The sequence below is a fragment of the Mangifera indica genome, chromosome 20, assembly GCF_011075055.1.
Source record: "Mangifera indica cultivar Alphonso chromosome 20, CATAS_Mindica_2.1, whole genome shotgun sequence".
In the NCBI taxonomy this organism is placed as follows: domain Eukaryota; kingdom Viridiplantae; phylum Streptophyta; class Magnoliopsida; order Sapindales; family Anacardiaceae; genus Mangifera; species Mangifera indica.
The window spans coordinates 394,057-403,696 of NC_058156.1; positions in this window are offsets into that span (position 1 = coordinate 394,057).

Here is a 9,640-nt window from a genome sequence, read left to right on the forward strand (position 1 = left end):
ACTATTTATATTAAAAAGTTATAAAATTTATTACTGTTCACCCTCCAGGTTTTAGAAACTAACATTTCACCCCCAAGCCTAAGATTTCTATATTTTTTTCAAATTCAGTTGTCCTCCATAACTTTAAAAAACAACAGTTTCACCTCCACTCTTCAATTTCATATTCTGGCCTCGTCTTTGGCCTTCTTTTTCTCCTGGTGTAAACGACGGTGGTGTGACGAAGAGATGAAGATCTCTTCGTTGCATCACTCAGACATCGCTTGTCACATCGTCCAGACATGACAATGAAAGACGACAAAACGTCATCTTTCATTTGTTCTTCGAGATTTAGATGACACTTCATCGTCCAAATCTAGACGACGAAGGGTTGTCTTTTGTCATCCTTTGTAGTTGGAGATAGAAGATCCATAGAAAGTGTCAGTTGTTAGTGGTGGTTGGAGAAGGAAGTAAACTTTAGAGGTAAAATCTAAATTTTTCAAACTTTGAGAATGGGTTGAAGTGTTAATTTTTAAAACTTGGGGGGGAAAATGATAAAAATTTTAAAATTTTAAAGTTTATAGGTAAAATAATGATTTTACCTCTGTCTTTAACTGAAAATTTGGACTATGATTTGACTATAGTGCGAGTTTGAATTTTTCATCTCTTATAGATGTGAGTTTGAAATTACGTTAAAATTTGAATGAAAATTAATCTTTTTCTCTTCTTTTTATCGTAACTCAAATAAATTGGGTAACCTAACCACCAATATTAAAATCAATGTATCCTGATTAGTGGATAATAGCCGAATCTCGCAAGTAAAGGTCTCATATTTTATATAAATGTCATGTACTACAACCATAACATACAAATTAATGACACAAATACAAATATTATTATTGATTCCCAATCTCTATGTAAGCACGACTTCCTCATTTCTTATGTATATGTTCATGTCTAGAGGTTTGAATTTATATTCGGTTTGAATAAATCAAACTCAGACTTGACTCAAGTTCAAAGGCTTGCTAATGATTCTTCACTTAAGCTTTTTTAAGGATTCATTTTTTTTTATGACTTTTTCTTTAACAATTTTTCTTATTCTTCAATTTTTTCTTTAATGATTTATCATTTTTTTTTCAATGATTTTTTTTTTTTTTTATGATTTGCCATCTTCTTTAGTATTATGAGTCATTATTCAAATTAGTTGAGTTTATTATTTTATATCCAAACAGAGTTTAAGCGAATTCTCATTTCGACTTAACTGATTAAAATACACCCCTTTTAAAGTTTAGAAGCAACACTAATAATAATCAAACACACGTCTAATCATAAATATCTTACTTGAATAAAAATTGTTCACGGTTTAATCAAAAGTTATCTTATTTCTACCAAATGGGTTTTCATCATGTCATAATAATAATATTATTATTATTATAATTATTGGTATTGTAGGAGTGATGTGAAAGATAAGTGGATATATGGGCATCCATTTTTCATGATGAAGGGGCAGATGCAATTTCTATTTCTTTTCCTTCAACCGGTGAAAGTGAAGGACCCAACACTATGGTCTACACATTTATACATATTTTTTAAATGCCAAATAATAACAATACCAATGTGGCAACCCAAATCACCACATAATTTAATAAATTTTTGTCAAAACTCTGTAGATATGCTATCACGATCATGTGGGCATTCATTATAATATATTTGCCCCCTGCCCTGCCCTTCTTTTGGATTTATCTTATAAATATAGAAATAAATACTGTTTGCAAATAGGGTGACAGTTTCTTGAGAAGTTCACATCATTGAGTTTCCACCTCATGGGGAATTGAGAATTATGAGCATTTATGTTGCATCTGCCCTTACATACAAGGCACTCAAAGTTTAAGAGGTATTGTTTGTTATGATTTTAGTTGGCCTTATGTTTTCTCTTTTAAAATTTTTTTTTTTCTTTTGCAATGGAGAGGGAGATAATAGGTAGGATGGATTTGAGTTGAGCTGATTTGGTCTCAATTTTAAGTTGGAGTTTTAGTTTGATAACTCAACTTAAATTTGACATGTTTATCTCTTCATTAAAATTGTTTATCTTACAATGACATTCTTCATTTCACAAATAACATTACTCATCTTGTTAATAGTCTTTTCAACGAAACTATGTATTAGGTCAAACGAACTCAATTTGAGCATTAAGGATTTGAGCTAAGTTGTAATCAAATCCTGTTCAAGTTCGACTCAACTCACCATTAGTCTTAAAAGGCATTTTGCAATGGAGAAAGAGACAATGGGTAGGGTGGATTTGAGTCAAATTGACTCAGGTTTGAATCCACATTTTCAAATTTTTGGTAGAATTTCTTATTTATAACTTAGTCTGAATTTAGTTCGTTTGTCTTCCCAACAACATTGTTCATCTTTGGTAACACTATTTATTTTACCAATAGTATTGTTCATCTCGTTGGCAATCTTCTAACATAACAATACTCTAGCTTGAATGAGCTTAAGTTTGAGTTAGATATTAAAGATTCAAATTGAGCTCAAGTCAACATTTGTTTGAGCTATACTTGACTCAAATCCACTTGGAAGAATGAATTTATATTGATCTAAGAGCTTCGACTCCCCTTCTATATGGGATTTTTGGCATTAACAATGAATGATACATATATTTATTCAAAAATTGATTTAACTCAGAATTGGATAACCTCAAATATTTGAGCTCCACTCATTCAAACTAATCAGCCCTAAACGAAGGACCATCAAAATTACACGTTTTTGTAGCCCCACTTTGCATCTCCAAGTGTATGAACACGGGAGGACATTGAAATTGAAGCCGCCATGAAAAACCAGCTTGACTAGTAGGTGGGTAACGATTGCCTTGTCATGCCACACTAGACTAAATGAATCCTCTCTTTCCTATTTTATTTTAGGCCAAACGACTATTTCCCACCCAAGGTTTAGCGTTTTCTCAAAAGTCCCCCCTTTAACTATGGAAACACCAAACACCCACCCATGACCAGTTAGATTTAACCAAACCCTAACGGTGGTAGGGGTAAAATCGTCATTTTAGCTATAATATTAAAAATAAACTAAAATAGGGGTAACGATTGCCTTGTCATGCCACACTAGACTAAATGAATCCTCTCTTTCCTATTTTATTTTAGGCCAAACGACTATTTCCCACCCAAGGTTTAGCGTTTTCTCAAAAGTCCCCCCTTTAACTATGGAAACACCAAACACCCACCCATGGCCAGTTAGATTTAACCAAACCCTAACGGTGGTAGGGGTAAAACCAAACACCCACGATCGTCTTCCCAGACGAGGACGACGGCATCGGCTTCGTCTGGGAAGACGAAGAACTTCGTCTTCCCGACGAAGTCTTCGTCTCCCACGGCGTCTCTAGGCGCCGATCGGACCTCCAAATGGGAGGAAAGAGATCGCCGGAAGGAGAAGTTGCTTCCGGAGGGAGCGGCCGTCGGCAACGGAGCCGGAGAGGTCGCCGGAGATTTCAAAACCAAACCCTAGGGTGAAACTGTCATTTTTTAAAACTTAGGCGGGGGGAAAATTTCAGTTTTTAAAGTTTAGGGGGGCAAAAGGAGATAAAATTTTCAGCCGTTAGGGTTTGGTTAAATCTAACCGGCCATGGGTGGGTGTTTGGTGTTTCCATAGTTAAAGGGGGGACTTTTGAGAAAACGCTAAACCTTGGGTGGGAAATAGTCGTTTGGCCTTTATTTTATATACGTATCCCTTTTAGGCCGGCCATTGATTTTATGCAATAATAAAGTTATATATAAATAATAATATATTATTATATAACTAAATATTATTTTATTTTTAATTTAAAATTATTAAATTATATAATAATATATTATTATTTATATATCAAAACCAAAAAAGCTTGTATTTTGGTATTAATATGGATCGGATTAATTTAAATAAAATATTAATAAGTTTTAAAAATTTAAAATATAATTTCTCTAATTAATTTTGGTGAACACCGACATAAAACGAAGATAAATTCCATAAATTGCGTGAATTCGAAGTATTTATAATAATTGTTATATTTAAATTATTTTAAAAATTTGAAACTTCCTCCACCTACTTTGGGCAATGGAATCTTTCCCCATTTGGTTATTTGCGAATGAATAATTAATGTGAAAACGTGAGCAACATCATTAATGGACCACGTGGTACAAGCATGTGCCACCAATTAATACTTGTGACCCACATTTTATTTATTTTATTTAGGCCAAATAACTAGATCCCACCCAAGGTTTAATACAAACCCAATTTTTCACCTATTAACTATTAAAAATCTAAATACTTATTTATTTATTAATTTTTACTGTGTTTTTATTAGAAATAAAATTTTTATTTAAAAATTTTGTTTGTTCTCATATTTTAAGATTATCTTAAAGTTTTAAAATATTTATTTTCGCCCTCTATACTCATATTTTTTATGTTTAAAAACTTATTTTTTACCTCCCAAGTCTAAGATTTTAAACTCTTGTCTTTTTTCCCATAACAGTCATCCCCCCAATTTTTAGAAAATTTCGGTTGCACCTTGGTCTTCTTTGTCTTTCTCTCTAGTGATAATTTGTCACCACCAATCGTTAGTTTTTCCCTCCAGTCTTGCTAGTTGCTCTCTCTTCCCACTCTCGCTATCTTTGTCAAAGAGGAAGACAATTTCATCTTCGTCTTCGACAAAGACGAAGGGTTTTCATCTGAGATGAAAACAACTAAAGAGGGGAAGGACAATGGCAAGAGAAAGAGAGACAACTGATAGTCGTCAGTAGGGCTGGACTCGAGCCGAGCCAGCTCGAGCTCAGCTCGATCGAGCCCGAAACAAGTTGGACTCGACTCGGCTAACTCGAGCTTGAGCCGAGCTTGAGTTGGCTTGGTATAAATTTTTTTATACAAAACAACGTCGTTTTGATTAATATATATTAAAAACGATGTCGTTTTGCTAATGAAAAATGAGCCAAACCAAAAACGAGCCGAACTCGAGCCGCCCATGTATGAACCGAGCCTAGCCCGAACTGGCTGCGAGCCAAGCTGAGCTCGGTTCGAATCCAACCCTAGTCGTTAGAGATCAAATCTATAAATTGAGGGAGAGAGAAGGGGTGAAACTAAAATGTTTTAGGGGGTGACATAATGAGAAAAAAATGAGAGTTTAAAACCTAGACGGGGGGAGATGTGAATTTTTAAACTTGGAAAATATGATATTAGAGGGCCAAAATAAAAAATATGTATTTAAATAAAATTTTTAAATAACAATTTTACCTTTGACAATAACAGTGAAAAATTGGGTTTGCATCAAACCTTGGATGGAAAATAGTCTTTTGATCTTTTATTTACTTTCTTTTCAAATTTAAAGTTAAATTCAAATTAGATTGATTCATTTTGTTATTCAATTTAGTTTAAACCAAATTCAAATAAAAGTTTCAATTTAGCAGTTCAACTTATATCCTCCTTTAAATGGTGATTTTTTAGTTTATTAGTAATATTATTCATCTTATCAATGATAGTATTTATATATCCAGACCAAATTAAACTGGCAAAATGTTTGAACGCAATGGATGTCAAATTCCCTTCATTATTTTTGGTTTTTCATTGACAGTTTCTGGAGGCCACCAGTTGATGTGATTCATGTGTTCATTCATGGTAGCCACAAAATTCAACGACACCTCCCGGTGCAAACACATACGTATATATATTCAAGTATTTACACTGGAATCCGAAGAATAAAGATTAAGAGATTTTCTTTCCCTGTGTTAAAATCGTTCTCGAATTAAAAGATGCAATATTGAACCTTTATACAAAATAAATTAAGATAATAACAATTAAAACTCATAAACATATAAGAATGAGACAAATGAGACACGAAAAAGTTTTTAACATGGTTTGATTCGTTTTTTGAAAGTCTACATCCATAGTCATATTCATAATAGTTGAATTGTGTATTAAAAACCTAATTTTCTATACTGTATATTTTATTGTAAGATATATTTTTAAAAGGATAAAATAATAATAAAAGATTAAAAAATTCAAATTGACATGTTATCATTTCGAAAATTATTACAAACACTGCTGAAAATTTAAAATTTTACATATACACCACTGTCCATCATATTTTCTCTAGAAAAATATATCAATCCGTATTGATAATATGTATCGTATCGTCAAATACGTCCACTGTATCATATTAATTTGATACACCTTATGATACATATCATATCATAGAATATATATCATTTATCGTAGAATATCGATAACTATAGTTATATTATTTATCTTTGAAAAACATTTCAATAAACTATTAAAAGTGTTTACCACAGAAATATCTTTAAAAAGTTTTAATTATCGAGAGATCTTCAACGGAGTTGTATGTCCCTCCAGGGATTTCTCTCCTCACCTTACCTATTTATAATTTGTTTTATTTGTAATTTGAAGAGTTAATGTTACAATTCTATCTAACACAATCAAATTTTTAATTCAAAATTAATTTCTTCCGTTTCATATGAAGTTACGATAAATAATTGTTTTTCTCTATAGACAAGTGATAATGATAAACATAATTCATAGCATCATTGCCTCCAAGTAAAGGGTTGTTATCCGTAAGCTAAACTATACCGATGAAGTCCCTTTTCACTATTACTCTAGTTTATCACTTTATCGGGTATCAATTGATGAGTCATTCCATATTAAATGATTCGTTTACTAGTCAGTAATTCGATATCCTCTCATTTGGAAAGTAGTTCACCAAGACACACAATCAATTCAAGTTGGCAGGTTTGCTACGTGATTATGAAAGAAGCACAAGGTGACTAGCTATAATTTAGTTATTTTCAAAGTTGCTGTAAAATATTTCGTAATTTTTCTTGGTGACTCCAATCAAAAGTAACCCTTTTTCAAGGTTGTTCTATAAAATCAAGGTCAATTCTAGACCTAACTTTCATGAAGAAAATGTTATCATCAAGTTTTCTTCAGGATTTTCACCCTCATCGAAAATGATTGATCAACCACACCAAATATTAATGCTGAAAATCGCACCAACCAAAAGTATGTGAAACCAGAGCTATGATCTCATAGAAAGAGTGAAATTAAGTTGTATTGAGGGTGCAATTTTGTTGAGAAAGAAAGACCCAAAAAATATCCCTTTCCTATCCTCTATATATATATATATATATATATATATATATATATATATATATATATATATATATATATATATATATATATATATATATATAGGATCAAAACTAGGGTTACATCTTATTAAGTTTTAGTATAGTAAATCTAGACTTTCATTCCTATTTCGCTTTGTATGGAATAGTGTAATTACATGGTACTGATTTAGAAGGAGGTCATTAATTTCTTATATAAATACGAGATAAAATAGATAAAGAGTAATATTATGCATACCCACTTTCGAGTACATAAATAAATAGAAACAAGATATATTATCAGAGACGTTACTTGATCATTAATTCAAAATCATCCGATTATTTGATAACATATATTAAATATATACTTATTTATATACTCAAAATAGTTATATATAATTTTATTAAATAAACAAAATATTATGTTAATAGAGTAAATCGAGTCTATCAAATTGAGGAGAACATGATAAGTTATCTACCAAGTTCTCTTTTCTTATTGTTTTTGCATTAGGGGTTTTTACCTACATGTCAAGTTGATCAACATGTAGGGAAAACTTCAAGTCACTAACCATATAGCTAATCGCCGTTTACGTGTTCAATTTGTGGATTTGACTAAAGAAAAGTTTTACTGTCCAACACCACATTTAGCTATGTAATTGTGTTTCTTACTTTTGGAAATCAATCATTCAACATTAGAATGTTTAGTTTATTTGCCGACAAATTATCAATCATAGTAAGCTGCAATATGAGATATAATTGTCTTTCATCTTCATGATTGTATCGCTAAATTCAGAGTGTCTTTTTCCTTCTTTTTCCCTATCTTCATCTTTGAACTGTAGTGTAAATAGGAAAGGAATCTAGATAACAGATGGAGATGATGATGATGATGAAGCAGATTCACATATTCTCTCCATGTGGATTCTTAGCTTTGTCAGACTTTAAATATTATATATATATATATATATATAGCTTAGCTGCTAGTGGTGGATTTAACTTGAAACAAGCTTGAATGATGATCGGTTTGAGTTTAGATCAAATTCATCACAACACAACAAACCCTTCTCCCGGACCACTCCCATCTCCCATTTTCTCTCGAAATTAATGTTTCTGGAGAATCTGCAATTCCTTAATGCAATATCATCACTGCTTTTTATTCTGCAGCAGCAGTTCTTCTGCACTGTGTGATTTAGCATGGCCTTTAGTTTTACCTTTCAGCCAAGCCGTTAAACCCAATTCTATTCACACATTGATGTTGACTGAGATTTTAGCCGTCACATGTGTTTCAATTTGAAAAGGGCCTTTCCAATCAGCTTGAACTTTCTCTACCTCCTTTAAAAGGGTCCTTGTTCATTGTGTTTTAATTTAGGTTCACTGAACTGATGGTAACATTGTATGACCTAAATTGATCGTAACATTGTCAACTTTGGGTTCACTGAACTGGATCCCTCCTCAAAACCTAGCATAAAGTAAAATTGCATCTAAAAAAATCTTGTAAAACAATTGTAAAATACTGGTCGAATAGCTTGATTTGTTGTAATAATGTTATCCATTTCAAATATACACTCTGTCATAATTTTACTTTTAGGTTTTGCAACACTGAACACATTGATAACTTAAAAGTTCACAAACTATGTATAGTGTCCATACATATTTAATATTTATCTTATGTTTTAAGGATGTGTAATTTGTCTAAGAGTATTACATTCACTTTTTTCCAGGATTTAATGTTCTTTTTAGGGTTCGACCAACTATCATTCAAAATCACAGACTGAAGTAACTCTAATATAACAATAATAATATTATGTGTATAGTTTTATACATAAATAATGATGTGTCATTATGTGATTAGATATTATTTTATTTGTTAATTTTTAACTGTTTAATCATATAATATTATATCATTATTTATACATATAATACTACTTATTTAACAATAGTCTAATTTATTATTAAAATATTATCTTCTTTTAATATATAATTTATCTTGAAATTTGTGGGTGCTGAATTTACCCCAAGGAGTGTTACAGCAGGACAGTGGTATATTCCTTGTAAAATGATGATGCAGGTGAAGCAAAGGCATTGCAGACTGCCCATTGTTAATTTCTTTTTGGCCAAACGATTTATTCCCACTAAAAGTGTACTCTTTTTTTTTTTTTTTTTACTCATTAATTTAAAAAAAAGTTAAATACTTATTATTTTATTAAATTATATTGTTATTATCAAAGATAAAATCGTTATTTTAATATTTTATTTAAAGAAAAAATAATTTATTTTTATTTTTCACTTTTTTTTAAAATTAACCATTTCTTCTCTAATTTAATTTTAAAAAGTTACTTTTTCACCCCTACAATGTAAGATTCTTGAGGTTTTCATATTTTAAAACTAACAACTACCTCTTTAAGGTTCAAAATATTTATTTACACCCCAAAAATTTATTCTCTCTTTCTAACAACCATTCTTCTCGGCCATTGACTTTAGTGACATCTCTTCTCCTTCTTCGCTGA